Raw genomic sequence first — 21,578 nt, forward strand, 5'->3', positions numbered from 1 at the left:
AAGATTTCAAGTGTCTTTAAAAAACAGATGTCTGCACCACACACCAACAAAGTTGGGACGCCATCATCATTTTTAATTATGTTTATGTTTAAACGTATGGGAACAGAGGAGCCCATCATATATCTCTCCAGAAACACCTGTAGGAGTCGCGTGCAGTTCTATTAAGTTGGTACAAATACTGTAGTCAGAAAGGGGTTACTGTTAAAAACCATGTGATCAGACAACAAACACAACAACAAAATACATAAGCCAGAGTGTAGAAATAAAAGAAATAAAAGATATATTCTCCAGTAATGGTGATAACTAATACCAAACTGATCACAGCAGGCTCTCACTAACTTTAGTCCTTACGCTTGTGCATCACGCAACAACAATCATTCTAGACAATACTTTTTTTGTGGGAGGGTGTGGTAGGGGGGGGTAATAAAGAATAGAATAGGGGGGGTAGTTAATAGAGCAGCTCCTGCAGATATTATGGTTGTTTGAAGGGCATGATTGGGATTCACATCATGTGGGCACCTGCAGAGTCTCTAACTTTCCCTGTGTGGCTGATAGAAGTGGTTTAAACTTTACATTAATTTAATTTAACTCTAGCCAACTACGCCACCCTGAGAACTGCACCCAGAGAATTTTAATAACTTGGACACCTTGGTTCGTCTGTACCAAAAGGACAGTGAGATTAGGATTTTAAATGAAAACACCAATTTATTAAATAACACTAAATAAACATTGACAAAAAAAATACAAAAAAAGAGAGAGAGAAAAGAGCAGTGGTAATACAAAAACAATGACACTTAATAAGATTACAATGACTCACCAATGCAGGAGCTGGATTATAACATGACTGCAACTTCACCTGGACACAGTAAAATAATTAAGGCATAGCTAGGACTCTACAAAAAAGTACATGAGATACTGTGCATCAAGACCACAACAAACAGAATACCCTCCAAAAAAAAAAAAGCTAATTACAAAAAGAAAAATCAAGAAAAAGTGAACAAATTAAAAACGAAGACAACACATCCTCCCCACTCTAAACTAAATCTAGAATAGTAAATCACATCCTGAACCTAATGAGCACCAAGCACAGTGAAACTCTGCTAGTGTCTGTAATGACAGTTCTGACCATTTCTCCATCTGACCATGTCCTTCTCTGTAGGTGCACTGTAAACAAAATATTTAGAACAATTACAGTAAAAGTCACTTACATAAACTATCAGACTTTTAATTCAATTTTATAATCTATAATTATGCTCAGAAGTATAAGAGGATTCAGAATGTAGTTATGTGCCTTATTTGTAAAATATTTGTAAGAGACTCAGTAATAACCTTACTTTAACAATTTACTTACTCAGTAATTATTTTATTGTACATATTACTTAACAGGTACATACACTGTACTCTGTACTAGTAATTAGTGGGCTGTAATTTAAAGTGTTAATATTAAATCATGTGACTGCATTTATAGGACCTCAGCTGAACGTCTGTGGACGTGCAAAACATGTTTACTATCTGAACAACTGGCTAGGACCCCTTTTGTACATCAGGACTTGTCTGGATGTCTAACTTTTGGAGGTTTACAGACATCCAAGGCAGGTTGCATAACTAAATCAATCTGGGTATTTTCATTCATTCATTCACTATCTGTGACCCTTATCCAGTTCAGGGCAGCGGAGGGTCCGGAATAACTGAGTGCAAGGTGGGAATACACAGTGGAGGGGCTGCCAGTCCTTCACAGGGCGACACTCACTCACACGTTCACTCACACACTCACACCTACGGACACTTTTGAGTCAGAAATTGAGTCAGAATCCACCTACCAACGTGTGTTTTTGGAGCGTGGGAGGAAACCGGAGCACCCGGAGGAAACCCACGCAGACACAGGGAGAACACACCACACTCCTCACAGACAGTCACCCGAAGGAAACCCACACAGACACAGGGAGAACACACCACACTCCTCACAGACAGTCACCCGGAGGAAACCCACGCAGACACAGGGAGAACACACCACACTCCTCACAGACAGTCACCCGAAGGAAACCCACACAGACACAGGGAGAACACACCACACTCCTCACAGACAGTCACCCGGAGGAAACCCACGCAGACACAGAGAGAACACACCACACTCCTCACAGACAGTCACCCGGAGGAAACCCACGCAGACACAGGGAGAACACACCACACTCCTCACAGACAGTCACCCGGAGGAAACCCACGCAGACACAGGGAGAACACACCACACTCCTCACAGACAGTCACCCGGAGAAAACCCACGCAGACACAGGGAGAACACACCACACTCCTCACAGACAGTCACCCGGAGGAAACCCACGCAGACACAGAGAGAACACACCACACTCCTCACAGACAGTCACCCGGAGGAAACCCACGCAGACACAGGGAGAACAAACCACACTCCTCACAGACAGTCACCCGAAGGAAACCCACACAGACACAGAGAGAACACACCACACTCCTCACAGACAGTCACCCGAAGGAAACCCACGCAGACACAGAGAGAACACACCACACTCCTCACAGACAGTCACCCGAAGGAAACCCACACAGACACAGAGAGAACACACCACACTCCTCACAGACAGTCACCCGGAGGAAACCCACGCAGACACAGAGAGAACACACCACACTCCTCACAGACAGTCACCCGGAGCGGGAATCGAACCCACAACCTCCAGGTCCCTGGAGCTGTGTGACTGCAACACTACATGCTGCACCATATAATTATATTCATGTCTGACAATTGAAACAAACAAAATCACTTGGAAATAGACTGATAGTTCGGTGGTTTATTGTTAGCCATTTTACTTATTGAGTGATATTCATAAGCATCAACAACTTGTCTTGACAAATATGATGGCCTTATTTATGCATAACTCCACAGAGAAATGACCAATGTAGTATCTGCATTTATATGTCTATGGTTGCTAGTATGAGTTAAAGCTAATTTAAAGCTTTAAATAAACTTGTGATAAGAAGAAGCTTTTGAATAATCAAAGATTACAGATTTACAGATGAATCCACCACTTTATCTGGCACCAAATGTGGGGCTCAAACATCTCTGAATATAAGGCAGCTGCCCTTCAAAATGCTGGTGAGTGAATTTTTATTGCAAATCAGACTATAAACTTTAACCCAGACCTCTGGGTCTTTCATGTGACTGGGTAAGGATGTTATTTATAAGTGCTGTCATCTCTCTGTCTCATTACACACACACACACACACACACACACACACACACACACACACACAAGTATAGTAGCAATAACAGTCCAAACATTGACATCTATCCTGAATTTGAAATTATACTGAAACATTGTTTAACAGAGACTCGTTTAACAGATGGTCACAGGATTAACTATGTGAATAACTCCCACTTTACAGGTTCCAGTCCACTGTTCACATTGCTGGAAGACAACTAAATCACAAGTGTCCAGATCTCGCAGGAGCAAAAGAAGTCCAGCAGAAAATTGGTGCCCATTGAAACCCAGCTTATGGTCTTTGAAACTCTTCACGCCAGATATTTGTGAGGGTTCATGACACAGGACTTGGGGGGGTATAAAGTATTTTTGTAGGAGATGACATGGGTGCCTAGGTGAGACTGAAATATAAGATTGGTTCATATTTCCTGTGTGCTCCCAGATCCACACGACCAATAATGACTTATATATAATGTAAAGAATCTCAGAGAATAAAGAATGTCAGATTAAAACGATCTAACAGCTGTGAACTGGACAGTGTGCTCTGTTGTTAAGATATTACATTTGAACAATTTCAAGCTATTTTAATATTTGTAAAACAGTTAAAATAAGTGTTTCTCTGCAGAACTTTTAATGAAAGGTTTTGTAATTTTTTGTGTGTTTTCCATGATATTTCACGTTGGTTGTTGGTATACCTACATTTCTTTATATGCCTATGGTATGTGAGAAAAGTTCCTGCTATGTTTCATGTACCTGTTCATGTACATGTTGACATTGATGGTGCAGCCATCAAGCCAGTCCAGGTTATTCAAGACCTTGTCTGTCTTGTTGATTCTACACTCTCCTTTGAGTCTCATATCAAGTCTATCACTAAAACTGCGTTTTTCTATCTGTGTAACATTGCACAATTACACCACATGCTTAGTGATACTGACTCTAAAATGTTGATCAATGCCTTTATTTTCTCCAATCGATTACTGTAACTCCCTTTTCTATGGTCTTCCTGTCAAATTAATTAACCGTCTCCAGTACATCCCTGCAGCTTGGGTTCTTACATCTACCAAACACACTTCACATATTACACCTGTCCTCCAGCAACTACACTGGCTCCATGTCATTTCTCTGATAAAATATAAAATTGTTGTTCTATCCTTTAAAGCTTTACATGGCTTGGCTCTGGTTCATCTTTCTGATCGGATTCACCCTTACCGTCCCTCTCACACACTTAGATCAACCAACACTGGACTTCTTACTGTCTCTCAGACTCTTAACCATGGGTGGCCGATCCTTTAGTGCAGCTGCTCCCAGTCTTTGGAACTCTTTGCCTCAATCGCTCCATTTCTGTCCTTCACTGTCTTCCCTTAAATCTCTGCTTAAAATTTTCCTCTTCTCTTTATCCTTGTCAAACCCCGCCCCAACACTCTGTAAAGCGTCCTTGGGTTTGTGAAAGGTGCTATATAAACTTACAACTTATATAACTTTATAACTTATTATTATTATTACCCCTGAGTATAGTCTGAGTGTCCACTGTTTCTCTTCATTTTACACTTAATTAAATACCCCTCTGAGCAAAAGACAGTTGTCAGTTTCATGCTTTCTGCTTAAAAGTCCACCACAGCTTTAGCACCATCACTTCAGTGAAGGTGTTTAATCCTCTGGAATCGGCGCTTCCATCTGCATCCCACTGAGCAAAGACATGTCCACAGAGTCCAGAGAGTTCAGAATGAAAGTTTTTGTGACATCTTTTTAAAACATCTTATAGACATCCATTACTCATGTTCAAATTATGTTAATAAAGAACGTACAAAGAATGTTTAAAAAAGACGTTGCAAAAACTATATTTCTGAACTCTTTGTGGAGGTCTTTTAAACGTTCCATACAGACATCAATATTACAGCGTTTTTTAATGTATTTTAAATGTCCATTATTGACATCAGTTGGATATCAGTAATAGACGTCTAAAAGACATTTTAAAACAACATTGCAAAAACTTTAATTCTGGCTTCTGTGTGGACGTGTTTTGAATGTTTGAAAAAGACGTTATTTTGACGTCTCTTGGATGTGTCTTTGCTCAATGGGTAATTGTTACTAGTTAAAGATAGTCAGATGAAAGTTATTTAATGCTGAAATGGCTTGCCATAGTAATCCAGTATCCATCCAGTTCAGAAGGGGAAAAGCAAGTCCACATTCAACACCATCTGTAGCAAATACCTATAAATTCTTTTACATCTGAGAACTTATTAGAAGTTGGTAAAATACTTAAGGATGAAATTATATGCAAAACATTTCAAAATATAAAATACAGACATTGTCCAGTAATTTATTATCTATATTATAGCCTATTTAATTATTAGCTGATATTATTTTTATTGGGCGGCACAGTGGCGCAGCAGGTTAGTGTCACAGTCACACAGCTCCAGGGGCCTGGAGGTTGTGGGTTTGGTTCCCGCTCTGAGTGACTGTCTGTGAGGAGTTGGTGTGTTCTCCCTGTGTCCGCGTGGGTTTTCTCCGGGTGACTGTCTGTGTGGTGTGTTCTCTCTGTGTCTGTGTGGGTTTCCTCCGGGTGCTCCGGTTTCCTCCCACAGTACAAAAACACACTGAGTTTGGCATTTGCATTTTTTTTTCTTTCTTTGCTTTTTTTTAAATTATTATTTGTTTTAATCTCAGAACACATCCAGCGTGAGTTGCATTTCTGCCTCTGCCTAGTAACAGGCGATGGAGTGGTGTATCAGACTGTGATTGGTTGGTGAACTGAGCTGTGTGTATGAACTGGAACTCTCTCTGAAACTCTCTCAGTTGTTGGACACAGATCGAGGTGAAAATGATCCAGCTGCTGCTCCTCCTGACTCTGACCATCAGAACAGGTGTGTTTATATTTACACTTATTTAAGGAGAATTATTAGAATTAAATAAGAGGAGGTTATAAACATTACAGTGATACATGGAGGGAGTGGATTAAAACTTTAAATCGCAACAGTAAACTATGATAAACATTATTAAAATAGAGCTTGATTTTAGTAAATTTACCGTGTGTTTAGAATCGACTTCATCACACAGAACTGAACACACAAATATTTGATTTAAATGTGTATTTTTCACATAAATTGTATTACAGCAATTAAAATGAAACTGTTTAAACTGTGAATCTGTTTATCTAAAGTTATCACTTTACTGAGTTTGTCATTATATTTTATGCCGATATAAATATTTTTGATTTAAAGCAAAAAATAAAGTTCTGCACAGTTCTTTGAGAAACAGTTTTCTGTTTATATGATTTTCTTAAACAGACTTAACTGTAACTATAAATATTTATTTTTTCTCTCCAGCGCTGACAGGTGGATATTATAATTATGAGACAGGGGAATGCCTCGCCAGTTCATCAGAGCTGACCGATGTGGAATTTATTTACACTTATCATTTCAATAAGGACCCAATTGTACGGTTTAACAGCACTGTCGGGGAGTTTGTCGGCTACACAGACTTCGGAGTGAAACAAGCAAAATACTTTAACAGCCTTCCTTATGTACAGCAGTTGAGAGCTGATAAGGACAGATACTGCAAAGACAACCTGAAGAGTGATTTCTCCACTGTTCTGGAGAAGACAGGTGAGTGTGAATCAGTGCAGCTCAGAAACAACTAAACCACCACTGACCTGTTCATTTACACTCAGCACTGAACACAGCTTTAACACACACTTTAACACTGATCTGATTTTAATGAAGATAAATTCTAATTCAGTGATATCAATATATAATTATTAATTAAATGATTAAGTTTTAATTCTTAAATTTAATTCTTTTAGTTTAACTTGTTTATACTAATTGACTCAGATAAACTCTGACCTAATCCACCTCACCTGTATTATTATTAGTAGAATTATTATCAATATTATTACAAATCCTTTGATATTTTTATAAAATTGATATTGTCAAATGACTGCACCCTGTAACCAACACAATAGCTACAAGTATTAAACAATACCCATCAACTCTCTGATCTGTGCTTCACCTGAGCAGGGCATCAAACCCTGTTTATCAGCTCTTACTGATCTGGGGTGGGTTTCCCAAAACATTCCCAAAACAAGTATTTCATATCCTCATATTTAAAAACATTCTTAAATTTATGAGAGTTTACAAACTCTTCGAAGCTAACAAATTACTTAAACTCATTCATAAATTAAGAGTATCCTGACCCATTCGTAACTCACTAAATACTTCTTATCTTGAAGTCATTGCGCAGTTCTACCTCAAATACAATAGCAGCAGCTATCCCACAATATATATATATCATTGTGGGATCATTGTGTAGTGGGTATGGAGGTCTTTATTCCGACTGAGCATAAATGCATATAGTGTTTCATTTTATTCTACTGTTTAAGTAATTTCTTTCTAATTAAATAATTAATTTAACTTAATTGAAGTAAAGGAGATTATTTGTTGATTTACACATTTAAGATCTAAAACTGAAGGGAACTGATTCTTCCAAAAGAAAAGAAGATTATAAAAGATGTTTATTATACTTCTGCATTAATTTGAGGAGTGTGAATTATAATTGAACAGAGTTTGTGAAAATAAAGACTGGATGTGGGTGATAATGAAATAAAAATAAAACTGCTTATAGATGAGCCAGAATACAAAGCAGAAACCCCTTCAGTAATACAATGATTCACTGGACTGCTGAGGGAATACTGATTAGTTACAGTAAACGTAGAATGTAGTACTAAATTAAAATTGGGCATTTATTTAATTAAGTTATATTGTATTGTTATATTGTAAAATGGTGTAGCAATTTGTTAATAATAGCTAATGTAGCCACAGCTAAATTAAAACTTATTAATAATTCTGAATTAAGCTCTAAAAATCTCACATCATTATCCTTACAGCAGTGTTATAGATAGGTTTGTAATGTGTTGTATTACAGCAAAAACTTGTTATTACCCAAATATGAGATTTCAGTTTCCTAGTTCTAAACAAAGCAAACATCAGTAAGAACGGATCACTGTGAGTATATAATGTAATATAGAAAACGGTACAACCAAGTTCCCTGATTAAAGGTACTTTACACTTGAGTGAATATTTACCAAATTTACTGTTTTTCTGCGAGTATGTACCTGTTGCATATCAGGCCTGTAAAGAAGCAGTTTAAACATAATTTTACACAGGATGAACTGAGCAGTTCAACAAATAAAGAGAATACACAGAAATAGGAGAGACTGTACAGCTGCCATGTTCAGCATCATTGCCAGGTTTACTCTTGGTTACATACTTGTGTAAAAGATCAGTCAGTCAATTTGAGTGGTTAAGTGATAACAAGGCCAATGTGCTAATTCCTAGCAAAGAACACAGGTAGTGATTTACTGTTACTACTATTACACTGGGAAAAATAAAACTTTTACTTGAATTTATTTCATTTAAGGCCGCTGTGGTCACCTCACAGAGTATGATTTTAAGAACATCATTTTAAGGGTGTTGTTATATATTCCTCTCTGGGACCATTAGCATCAGACTCAGAGTGTGGCTAATGACCTCAATAAGTCTTTACAAATAAATATTTTTTTTATTTATTTATTCTTTGTTTATTGTGAAGCACTTTGGTTTTAAATGTGCTCTATAAATAAAATTTTACTTACTTACTTACTATAATAACCAATGAGAGACCAAAGCATTTTTGTCCATTATAATAATCTCAGCAAATAAATGGTGTTCATGCGTTAAATGTGTCGTTCAGTCCAGTTATTGTATTAAAATAAACTCTTTTAACCAGAGGGACCCACACTTTTGCATATAACCAGCAAAAATATCAACAATCATAAACACTTCAGAATATGTGCTCAGTAAACCAGGAGTGTTTAATCATGTTCAGTGTGTCTAGGACTGACCTCTCAGGCAGTATCTGGGTGAAAAATGTGATGAATGCATGAATATGAACGTTTTGTTAATGCTCTATTGTCTTGCAGTGAAGCCAAGGGTCAAACTCATGGCAGAAAAGGAGCCCAGTGGTGGACACACGGCCATGTTGGTCTGCAGTGTGTATGACTTCTACCCCCCAGCCATCGATGTGTACTGGCTGAGAGATGGGAAAAGGGAGACCACTGCTACAATTTCCACAGAGGAGCTGGCTGATGGAGACTGGTACTACCAGCTCCACTCTCACCTGGAGTACACCCCCAAATCTGGAGAGAAGATCTCCTGTGTGGTGGAGCATGCCAGCTTCTCACAACCCATGACCTACGACTGGGGTGAGGACACAGAGTCTGATTATTACACACCATTAAAACACATAAAAACACAGAAACACGTCGTACTCCACCAGAAGTGTAGTGTTTGATTACTCATTCACAGTCTCAGCCACAGATGCTCCGCCCACAAGTAGACAGAGAGTCTGGTTATTGTTAATCTGGCCTCACTGTCAGGATGCCACAGATGCTCCACCCACAAGTAGACAGAGAGTCTGGTTATTGCTAATCTGGCCTCACTGTCAGGATTCTATCAGCTGCGTTCTGATTGGCTGTATCTCAGCGTATTTGCACTTTTGTGTATTGTATTTCTATGGGCTCTGGGACTGGTCTGACATGATGTCTACATGTCAGGCCAAAACTGCAGACTTGCGTTTGGTCCTTTTGCTTCTCGGTCAAATTTCTTTTCCTGCTGTAGTAGGTAAGTATTGGACACGTTAAGTGGCAAAAGCCACCAGACTCTAGAGACTCTGGTAATGTGAGGATTCTCATACACTTCAAGAGGTGTTTAAAGAAGGGGATGTCTCTCCTGTAAGTGGTTTAGGGTCAGTAGTTTGTAGTTACTATTCATGGCACTTTATAACAACATTAGGGAAAAAATACATTAATTAAATATCATGAATTAAAACAGTTTCAAAACAAGTCCTGCAACATTAACACCCCTTGTATCAAGAAACAAAACCCATTCCCACAATGCTTCAGTGAGTTACTGATTTTAAAACACATAGCTAACGTATTGCTCATAGTAAGTGTTCCATATGATTTCATGCTGAGGTTTTTAGTTTAATCTGCTGATGAAGTTAAAACATAACTTCTTATATTTGGATGAAGGACGACACCTGAAAATCCTCCTACACATTCCTTACACTATGTATCCTCCTGTCTCCCTTCCATTTCCTGTAATGATGAACGTGGCACTCTTTCAACACCTCCCTCTCTTCCCTGACGGTGCTCTTGCTGAGTGACAGGGAGGTAATTTATCCATGTTTACAGCAAACCCTCCCAGAGCTCCTCCCCATTCTTCTCCAGCCCTGTCTCCAGTGCAATTTTGGGTGTGGTCCAGGCATGAAAAATTATTTAGTAACAATAAACAAGCAGCGTTACTTAGTGGTGAGCACCTGAACATGGGCCTTCATCCTTTCTAAATGTGACAGGTAGGACCTGTTGACCCCTGTTTGGTTTCCTGCCGGACCCTTTTTATGGTGGCACCAGTGAGGCAGAGTGAAGTGCACACCGCTAAGGCAACATAATTGATTTGGGTTTGTGTAGTATAGCGGTGGTGGTGTAATGCACCGATTGGCTGGGTAATCATATTTAACCGGTCTTGCGCACTGGTGTTTGTTTGGTATCGTGGACACCAGTTGCACAGGTCAGGCAGCGTGTCGGGATTTCTGCGGTGTAAGTGTACGCTTAGTGATTTCGTAGCATATTGAAGTTATGCATAGGTATCTGACCCACGGGTTTAACATTTTATAGATTCAAGGTAGTACCTGAGAGCTTCAGAAGTACGGCGTGTGGTTGGTGTGGTGTGACGACAAGGTATTGTGTGCTGAGGAGCCAAAATAGTGACGTGGGACTTTCAAGATTGGGTCAGTATTGTAGTAATGGTTTAATGTTTTAATGGATGTTTATTGTGCAATAATAAAGCTGAAGTCTGGGGCAGGAGTTATTTTAATTAGTACTTGGGAATTTTAAGCGCATAACTATGGTAAAGTGTAGGGTTATTTATGTTGGTATGATTTGTGTTTTTATTAGATTCAGGGATTTTGTGGAGGGAGGCATAGCATGTGCAGAAGCAGACCAGCCCCAGTGAAAGCTTAGTAGGTTTACCTCTGAGTGGTCGAAAGTAAAGGAGGGGTTTGTGAGCATGTGTGAGAGCCTAACTCTGCATGGGAGAAGCAATGGGATATAGGCTAACCTTGTCTTTTTTTTATTCCGTTGCTCTAGGTTACCTTGTCACCAGTCGCTGTTTTGGTTTTACTATTGTTTTGCTATTCTGATTCTCTATGCTTATCCGTGAGGACCGGTACACGTGAGAAGTGCCTGGCTCCTTGTGTCACTGTAATAACCTTGGATGGTTTTCTTTTTATTGTTCCATGTGTTACTGAAAGAGGGCAGATTAGTGTTTTAAATAGAATAAACAATTGCACGTTTTATCTTTTGTGCTTGTTTACATTAATGTTGTATTTCTTTGTCCAGGCTGCCATTGGTGGGAAGCTGTCGAGTGGGGAAGCTGATTGAATTGCCGTGGGTCTGGCGAGCTGAAGGCAGTGTGGTGTGAGTGATTTTACATGAGATTGTGATGTGCACAATCTCATGTAGATGCACAGAAGCAGTTTTTTCAAAGGTGACAGCGCGAGGGAGAAACTTTGCGGGAGTTTTCACATGCTTTGTTATCATTGATGGAAGTAGTAAAGCGTAAAAGTCCAGGGTTTGGCGCTAATGCTGACAACTTGGTTAAGGATCAGTTTATAGAATATGTAAGGGATAGTATGCTTCGAGAGTTAAAAGGTTTGGTTCGTAGTGATCCTAACACATCCTTTTTGACAATTTGGGGTGAAGCGTTGCGCTGGACAGCAGAAGGGGATTGTGGGGCTACTGCACGTAGCAGGGCTTTCTCATGTGATTCCCAATGGGAGGCTGGGCATGACACACCGGTGGTTAATACTACCAATTCTAGTGAAATGGCCGAAGTAAAGGAGTATTTACGTAGACAGCAAAGTCAGTTGGAGGCTATTTTTAAACAGTTAGCTAATTATCCACCAGTAAGGGGTTGGGGGTTAACAACCATCAGATGAGGCAGTTGAGGTTTGAATCTGATGGTAGACCAATTTGTAGGCAGTGTAATAGGTCAGGACATATTGCTAGGTTTTGTCCTGGGTCAGAGGGGCTGCCAGTAACCCCTGTGGGAGAGGGATTGGGAGCTGGAAGATCTAACCCCCAAGGGCAGCCACAGGGAAACTAATTCCCACCAGCATGTAGAGCCACATGTTGGATGAGGGTTGTCGGGGCTCAGGATTAGATAGGACTTGTGGCGTTAATCCAAAGCTGGTGGGACAATGTCCAATAGTTAATGTAATAATAGATGGGGTAGTAGTACCATCTCTTTTGGACACAGGCTCAATGGTAACTACCATTACAGAAAGCTTTTTTTTTTCATATTTTCAGCCTCGAGTACAAAAGCAGCTTCAGTGTTGTAGGGGATTGTGTCTTAAAACTGCAAATGAATTAGAGATTCCATATTGTGGTTATGTGGAGTTGGATGTAGAGGTGTTGGGAAAACTCTTACCTCATATAGGCATTTTGGTAGTAAAAGATTCAGGGGATGCATTCACTCAGCAGAAAAAGAGCTTAGTACCTGGAATTTTGGGCATGAATGTCTTGGTTAGCTGCTATAAGGAGCATGGGGATCAGCTATTTCAGTCCCCGGTTCTGCAAACAGCAGCACCAGGGTGGAGGTCAGCCCTTTCTGAGTGCCAAACTTTAGAGTATTTATCCAGTCGGGCCCATATAGGTTTAGCTGTTATTCCGAGGGGTCCTGCAGTCTGGCAGAAGGCCTGGCATCTTGTATACATGCAGTTTTACTGGAAACTTTGGGCCAAGGAGAGAATCTGCCTCCAGGGTTATTGGTTCCTAGTGTGTTGCTGCCTGTTGAGAAGGGTAGTCTGATGGTTCCAGTAGTGAATGTTGGTCATCAAGATCAGTGGTTAAAGTCAAGGGTGACTTTAGGACAACTTAGCATGGCCAGTGTGTGTTCAGCCCAGTACCCAGTTTCTTTTATTGAGCAAGAAGATGGCCATGGTTCACTAGTGTATGTTCAATCTGTGGAAGCACTAAGCTCATCATTGGAAGGTTTAAGAGATATTTCCTGGCCTAATTTAAGCTTGGCAGAGCAGCAAGAGGCTAAGGCATTGCTTGAACAATATGCAACTGTCTTTAGCCAAGAGACAGGAGATTTGGGGAGCACAAACCTTGTCGAGCATGAGATCCCACTACTGGATGATGTTCCAGTGCGGCAGCGGTATCGTAGGCTCCCACCGTCGCAATATGACTTGGTAAAAGCACACATACAAGAATTGGATACAAGAGTGTGGAATAGCGAAGCAGAGTTGTAGCCCCTACTCTTCTCCGATTGTGGTTGTCCAAAAGAAAGATGGGTCTATACGCTTATGTGTAGACTATCGGCAGCTTAATGCAAAGACTCGTAAGGATGCATTTCCTCTCCCTAGGATTGAGGAGTCATTGGATGCGCTAGCTGGAGCAAAATTTTTCTCAACTTTGGATCTGGCTACTGGATACAACCAGGTTCCGGTAGCTGCTAAGGATCAGGCCAAGACTGCTTTTTGTACTCCATTTGGATTATTCAAATTCCAACATATGCCATTTGGTTTATGTAATGCCCCAGGGACCTTTCAAAGGTTAATGGAGAGGATTTTTGGTGATCAGCGATTTCAGTCCCTTTTGTTATATTTGGATGATGTGGTGTTTTCTTCAACTTTTTCAGAGCACATGGAGCGGTTAAGGCTTGTGTTGCAGCGACTGAAACAGAATGGTCTCAAATTAAAGTTAAGTAAATGTTGTTTTTTTTCAGACAGAGGTAAGATATTTAGGACATGTAGTTTCAGCAGCAGGTGTTTCTACAGATCCAGATCATACTGCAGCTGTAGCTGAGTGGAGGGTGCCAACTACCTTGTTTCAGCTTCATTCATTTTTGGAGTTTGCAACATATTACCGTCGTTTTGTCGAGATATTTGCTAAGCATGCTAGGTTGGTTGCTAAATTGCAGCCAAAGAAGGGGCTGAATTGCCGTTTAGGGTCAGTCCAGGATCATTGGGACACAGATTGTGCACAAGCTTTTAGTACCCTAAAATCTAAGTTGGTGACTGCTCCTGTGTTGGGATACGCTGATTTTTCCAGACCATTTGTCCTTGAGGTGGATGCTAGTTCTCTAGGTCTAGGTGCGGTATTGTCTCAAAAGTGCGCAGAGGGGAGGAGACCGATTGCTTATGCAAGCCGAGGTCTAAGGCCTACTGAGAGCAATATGAATAATTACAGAGCCGTGAAGCTGGAATTGTTAGCACTGAAGTGGGCGATAACAGAAAAATTTAGGGAATATCTTTTAGGGTGCTCTTTTACTGTATATACTGATAACAATCTGCTGTGTTACCTGCAGACTGCAAAGCTGGGGGCGGTTGAGCAGCGTTGGGCTGCTCAGCTGGCATTATTTGATTTTAATATCATTTATCGCGCTGGAGCAAAGGATACATTTGCTGATGCATTGTCACGTATGCCACTTCCTCCAACTCTCAATAGTATGGAAGGAGTGGCCGGCGGGGTGACTGTCCCACAAGAATGTCAGGAGTTGGGGGTGATTGTTGCCTCAATGGAGCCTTTGGATGCTGTTCCAGCCAGGAGTAAAGTAGATTTGGCTGTACTGCAAGGGGAAAACCCAGTGATAAAAAGTTTTATGCAGTATTGGCAGCGGGGAAGGTTTCCATCAAAGATGGAGGGATCAGTTGGGTAGGCAGGTTTTAGAGTTAATGCATCAGTGGGATCGCATTAAGGAGAAGGAAGGAGTATATATCGAGTATCTAGGAACCCAGTTAGGGTGGGAGAGCGCTTACAACTTTTGCTACCTCAGGTGTTGCACTCAGAAGTGCTCAGTGCACTTCATGATAATCATGGCCACCAGGGGATAGATTGTACTGTGAGTTTGGTCCAATCTAGGTGTTATTGGCCTTGGATGCGGAGGTATATAGAGAAATAGTGTAATGAATGTGGCCGGTGCATAGCTGCTAAAGCAGTTCGACCTAAGGTAAGGACATTTTTGGGAAGTCTATTGGCTTCACAGCCATTAGCTATAGTGGCTATTGATTTCACTGTATTGGAAAAGTCTAGTGATGGCCGTGAGAATGTGGTAATTATCACGGATGTGTTTTCAAAGTTTGCACAGGCTTATCCAACAAGAGATCAAAAGGCAAGCACAGTGGTTCAGATCTTGGTGGAAAAATGGCTTTACACATACGGAGTACCTAAAATGATTCACTCAGACCGGCGGAGTTTTGAAGGGGCATTGTTGAAACAGCTGTGTCTGTTATATAGCATTGAGAAAAGTCGGTCTAGTCCTAATTATCCTGAGGGGAACGGACAATGTGAGTGATTCAATAGAACGTTGCATGATTTGTTGAGGACACTGCCCCCTGGAGAAAAAAGACGATGGCTGCAGCACCTGTCAACAGTGGTGTTTGCTTATAACACCACAGTGCATCAATCTACCAAACATTCACCCTATGAGTTGATGTTTGGACGGGAACCATATCTTCCAATTGATTCATTGCTTGGGGGGGAAATGGAATTTGTTGGTTTGGAAGAGTTGGGAGATTGGATACAAGAACATCGGGAGAGATTGGCTGGTGTGTTCTCTCATGCAAAGAAACAGTTGAAGGCTGCCGCTGCATATAGAGCACGGCATACTCGCCCTCTTCCTGTTGTTTCCCCTGGTACGAGAGTTTATTGACGCAATCACCCCAAAGGACGTCAAAAAATTCAGGATGAATGGGGTCCTGAAATATTTGAGGTAGTGCAGTGTTTAGATGAGGTAGGAACATTGTATAAGGTGAGGCAAATTGATGGTCCCCTAACAGAATTACATATTCACCAGTCAGAATTGCGCCCCCTTCCCGTTACCAGTGCAGAACCAGAGGAGTCCTTCAGTTGATAATGGTGGGTGGTCAGGGCTATTGGAGATGAGTCCTATGGAAGATGTACAGGTAGATTATGACTTGCCTGAGGCATTGGTGCTCACTCGAGCACCCTTGCCTCAAGGGAGTGAGGTAAGTTCTACACAGGCCCTGCAAGTGGAACGATCCTTGCCCCCCTCACCCCAAAGATTACAAGAAGTTGTTTCAGAGGTACCAGGGGGATTGTTAGGGTTAAGTAGTGCAACGGGAAGGACATTGAACATGGTACTACTGATAAATTGGACAGAGTTAACTAGACTGCCAGTTTGAGAGACGTCTGTAACAGGGTTACCATCCGAGTCAGCTAAAAGGTCTCATAGGGGTACAGCAGGCCGGCACACAAATCCTTTTCACCTACCTAGGTCAGTGGTAAGACCAAATATTGGGGAAGAGGTGGAGGCTACAGCTCAGCTAGCGGTAGTGTCAACTCAAGCTGTTTTTAGGCCATGGCAGTGAGATTGCCCACGTGATGTGGACAAACTTGTGGGGGGATAGATGTGACAGGTAAGACCTGTCGACCCCTGTTTGGTTTCCTGTTGGACCCTTTTTATGGTGGCACCAGTGAGGCAGAGTGAAGTGCTCACCGCTAAGGTGACATAATTGATTTGGGTTTGTGTAGTATAGCGGTGGTGGTGTAACGCACTGATTGGCTGGGTAATCATATTTAAACGGTCTTGCGCACTTGTGTTTGTTTGGTATCATGGACACCAGTTGCACAGGTCAGGCAGCGCATCGGGATTTCCGCGGTGTAAGTGTACGCTTAGTGATTTCGTAGCATATTGAAATTATGCATAGGTATCTGACCCACGGGTTTAACATTCTATAGATTCAAGGTAGTACCTGAGAGCTTCAGAAGTACGGCGTGTGGTTGGTGTGGTGTGACGACGAGGTATTGGTTGCTGAGGAGCCAAAATAGTGACGTGGGACTGGGTCAGTATTGTAGTAATGGTTTAATGTTTTAATGGATGTTTATTGTGCAATAATAAAGTCTGGGGCGGGAGTTATTTTAATTAGTACTTGGGAATTTTAAGCACATAAAGTGTAGGGTTATTTATGTTGGTATGATTTGTGTTTTTATTAGATTCAGGGATTTGCGGAGTGAGGCATAGCATGTGCAGAAGCAGAACAGCCCCAGTGAAAGCTTAGTAGGTTTACCTCTGAGTGGTCGAAGGTAATGGAGGGCTTTGTGAGCATGTGTGAGAGCCTAACTCTGCATGGGAGAAGCAATGGGATATAGGCTAACCTTGTCTTTTTTTATTCCATTGCTCTAGGTTACCTTGTCACCAGTCGCTGTTTTGTTTTTATTATTGTCTTGCTATTCTGATCCTCTATGCTTCGCTGTGAGGACCGGTTCACGTGAGAAGTGCCTGGCTCCTTGTGTCACTGTAATAACCTTGGATGGTTTTTCTTTTTATTATTCCATGTGTTACTGAAAGAGGGCAGATTAGTGTTTTAAATAGAATAAACAATTGCACGTTTTATCTTTTGTGCTTGTTTACATTAATGTTGTATTTCTTTGTCCAGGCTGCCATTGGGGGGAAGCTGATTGAAATTTAATACCACTACAAAAATTCACTGTATTGCCGTGGGTCTGGCAAGCTGAAGGTAGTGTGGTGTGAGTGATTTTCATATTGTATAGCTTTTTTATTATTATTAGCACCCACTGGAACAGCGTGACTACCACGGTAACTTGGACCTTTATTTTTTTTTGTATTTTTTTTTGTTTTGAGCAATTGCGTTCGTTCTGATTTCTTTTATTGTTTCTAATAAATTGAGATTTTGCCCTCTACTTCGTTGCTGTCTCTGCTCATTTAGTTGAGGCCCCTGTGAGTGGGGAAGGGTACCCAATAAAATAATTGTGTACATGTAGGGGGGTGGTTTGTCTGTATCACTTAGTGTTTGGGGTAATAGTTCCGGGCAAATTGACTTACTCTTACCTGTCACATAAAGGTAAAAACATGAAAACTGATGCAGAGAAACCTGATTATCTCTCATTCATGACGTACTGGAGATTCAGTTTAAGAAAAAATACAACAGCAATTTAAAGTAAACAGACTGTAAATATAATAAGTTGAAGATAAATCAGTAAAACAGTGACATATTTAAAAAAGCTCAATGTTCACAATCATACATTTGATAACTTTTTTATGATAATTTTTTCAGATAATCTAAACATTAAATATGAACATTAAACATCTGTGTTCCCTCAGATCCTTCTCTCCCTGAGTCTGACAGGAATAAGATCGTTATCGGAGCATCGGGGCTGGTGCTGGGGCTCATCCTCTCAGTTGCTGGATTCATCTACTACAAGAAGAAATCATCAGGTGAGTGGAGATCAGACAGAGTTTAAATGATATTCATTAATCTGGAGGTTTAATGTATTAATATAATTCACTGTGTGATTATTAATGTGCTTCAGGGCGGATCCTGGTGCCGAGTTAAGAGCTGGTGAGAGCTGCACCGTGGTTTTAATCTTCAGTTTGAAGTGATCAGTTAAAGTGATGTAACACTGAGCTGTTTTCTCTGAACTGCTGCAGGTTCTGGAGCTGAGGTGGAGGAGCAGTGGAGTCCATTACACAGCTTTAATCACCTCACTCCCAGAAATTATATCCACTGTGTTATTTCTATGAATCCATCACAAGCAAATACCCATTTCTGTCTGAGTATGTGTTTGATCTGTTTTAATTCATTTTCCTGTGAGGCGTGGTGTGATTGGGGTGTTTCAGTAGAAAATATCATTAGGACATTTATGAGTTAATGAATAGTTTAAGAGTTGAACTGATCTGAAATTATTGACCACTGCAGACATTTTACACGCACCATTTACAGAACATTCTCACCTTAGACGTGATCAGTCACTGTGCATATTCTCAAAACTAAAGCTACACTGAATGTAATTTTATAAAATAATGATAAGAATCAGGTTTTGATCTTAAACACAGATCAGCCTCTGTTTTATTAAAATGTTCTAATTCTGCTTGAGGAGTAAAGCATATCTTTCTTTTCTTAAGGCATCTAATGCTTTTCACTGTTATGTTTAAAGAGATCAGCGTCTACTAAATTAGATTTCTTATTATTTTCATTAGCAATTAGTGCATTTAAATATTTGAAAATTGAATTAATTCTTGAAATTTTACGTTCTTTACTTCTTGTAATAAAAAATTCTTAATTTCTGTGTTTTAAGTTTCTTAATCTGAGTTAATAACACGCTGTCAGTGTCTTTTGTTATCACAGGGTTTCAGTTTTACTCACATTCACTGTCAGAGACAGCACTGAACATTAACAGTGTAGACTTTGCTCTGTTGACTTATGAAGGTTGGTGAAACACTGGGGGAGTCTGAGTGTGGAGAGAGGTGACGGAAATGTAGATTTCTATAAAAGGAATATATCAATAAAATATTATTGTCCACTTTAGAAACCCAAAGAACACAGTTAAAACAAACCTGGAAGTTTCTGACAGTGAATTATTCAGAGATACTTTATTCTCCTCCGTATTACTGATGATGCAGTAATATTCCTGCCCTGTCATTGGATGTCTAATAAAACAAGTTTAGACAGAGTAGAGTTTCCAGACTGATCTGATCTATAGTCACATGCTGTAACTGTCACAGATAAATGGTTTTAAAATGTAGGATTACATTAAATGTCACTAAGAAAAGTGTTTTTAGTGCATTTAGCAGATGTTCTTGTCCAGAACGACTGTGTATTTCTTCTGGGATGATGTGGATGATGAAGAAGATTCTCTGCCAGACATTGTCTAGAATTTTAAATACATTTTTATTTCACAAAAAAACAGCATCTTACCAGCCACAAGGACGTCCTCCTCCCCCCTTCAGTCTGAAAGTGCTCACTTATAATGGTCAGGTTCTGTTTATAGAATGTGAATGGTAGAGGTTTTGTTTACATTGTCTCCTGTTCTGGGACTGAGGAGAGAGAGTCTTCTCAGGAAACTTTTAGGAATGTTGCTCACTCCAAATACTTCATTCTCAGATCTCAGAACAGTGAAATATTTCTTAACACTGCACTTAATATAATATGAGCATGAAATACACGTCATGACTCACAAAATGCTTAGTGTTCAGACAGAGTGTGTATCCTCACTAGTACAAATAGCGTCCAATCTTCCCCTGAGCTCAGAGACGCTGCCAGAACAAGGGCCAGTGCTGAAAGAACCTTTACCTAGAAAGAACTAAACATAGTGAGTGTAATACACAGCGTCTACTCAGTGCTCAAACCTAAAAAGAGTGCAGTATAAGTGCAATAACAGTCTGTTATAGTGCACATTTAGATTAGTGCTCTCTTCAATGGGTCCTAAAGAGATGGGTCTCAGTCTGTGTTTGAAGACCACAAGAGAGTCCACTGTTCACACGGCGAGTTCATTCCACCATCACTCCACTATTCCACCAAATTGGCTCCCAGTGCGTTACAGAGTCCAGTATAAAATGGCATTGATGGGTTTTTAAAGCCTTAAATGGACTTGCACCAGCATACATTGTGGACATGCTTTGCCTGTATGTGCCCTCAAGAGCTCTAAGGTCTTCAGCTCAATCGTATCTGACCGTTCCTAGATCTCGTCTTAAACATAAAGGGGATCGTGCATTTACTGTTGCTGCACCAAGACTTTGGAATGGTCTTCCAAGTGATGTAAGATACACGCCATCTATGACTGTCTTTAAATCCAAGCTTAAACACACTTTTACTGTCTGGCATTTGGCAGCTGTGGATCTCTGGATTAGGAGCTGTGTTATTGTATATCTTTCTGTGTCACTGTATGTTTTTCTGTGATGCTGGTGGTTAGAAGGTGCAAATTTTTCTTTTGTTTATTGTGAAGCACTTTGGTTTTAAATGTGCTCTATAAATACTTACTTTTACTTACTCACCATCATTCCACCATTCCACCATCACTCCACCATCACTCCACCATCATTCCACCATTCCACCATCCCACCATCATTCCACCATTCCACCATCATTCCAACATTCCACCATTCCACCATCATACCATCACTCCACCACCATTCCACCATCACTCCACCATTCCACCATCATTCCACCATTCCACCATCACTCCACCATTCCGCCATCACCCCACCATTCCACCATCATTCCACCATTCCATCATTCCACCATCACTCCACTATTCCACCATCATTCCACCATTCCACCATCATGCCACCATTCCACCATCACTCCACCATTCCACCATCATTCCACCATTCCACCATCACTCCACCATTCCACCATCATTCCACCATTCCACCATCCTTCCACCATCCTTCCACCATTCCACCATCATTCCACCATCACTCCACCATTCCACCATCATTCCACCATTCCACCATCATTCCACCATTCCACCATCACTCCATCATTCCACCA

The 21,578-nt window shown here is 40.6% G+C and overlaps 1 protein-coding gene and 1 pseudogene across 1 annotated transcript in view; both read left to right on the top strand.

Moving 5' to 3' along the window:
* The first annotated feature begins 5,988 nt into the window (after positions 1–5,988).
* Positions 5,989–19,389, top strand: LOC136666337 (H-2 class II histocompatibility antigen, E-S beta chain-like; annotated as a pseudogene).
* The window catches only part of LOC136666338 (H-2 class II histocompatibility antigen, I-E beta chain-like), an 86,888-nt gene continuing 71,330 nt past the window's right edge, over positions 6,021–21,578 (top strand). The window contains exon 1 of the mRNA XM_066644451.1: positions 6,021–6,039. The gene's annotated coding sequence lies outside the window, so the exon portion shown is untranslated. The remainder of the gene's footprint in view (positions 6,040–21,578) is intronic.

This window comes from Hoplias malabaricus, chromosome 14, assembly GCF_029633855.1.
Source record: "Hoplias malabaricus isolate fHopMal1 chromosome 14, fHopMal1.hap1, whole genome shotgun sequence".
Taxonomy (NCBI): domain Eukaryota; kingdom Metazoa; phylum Chordata; class Actinopteri; order Characiformes; family Erythrinidae; genus Hoplias; species Hoplias malabaricus.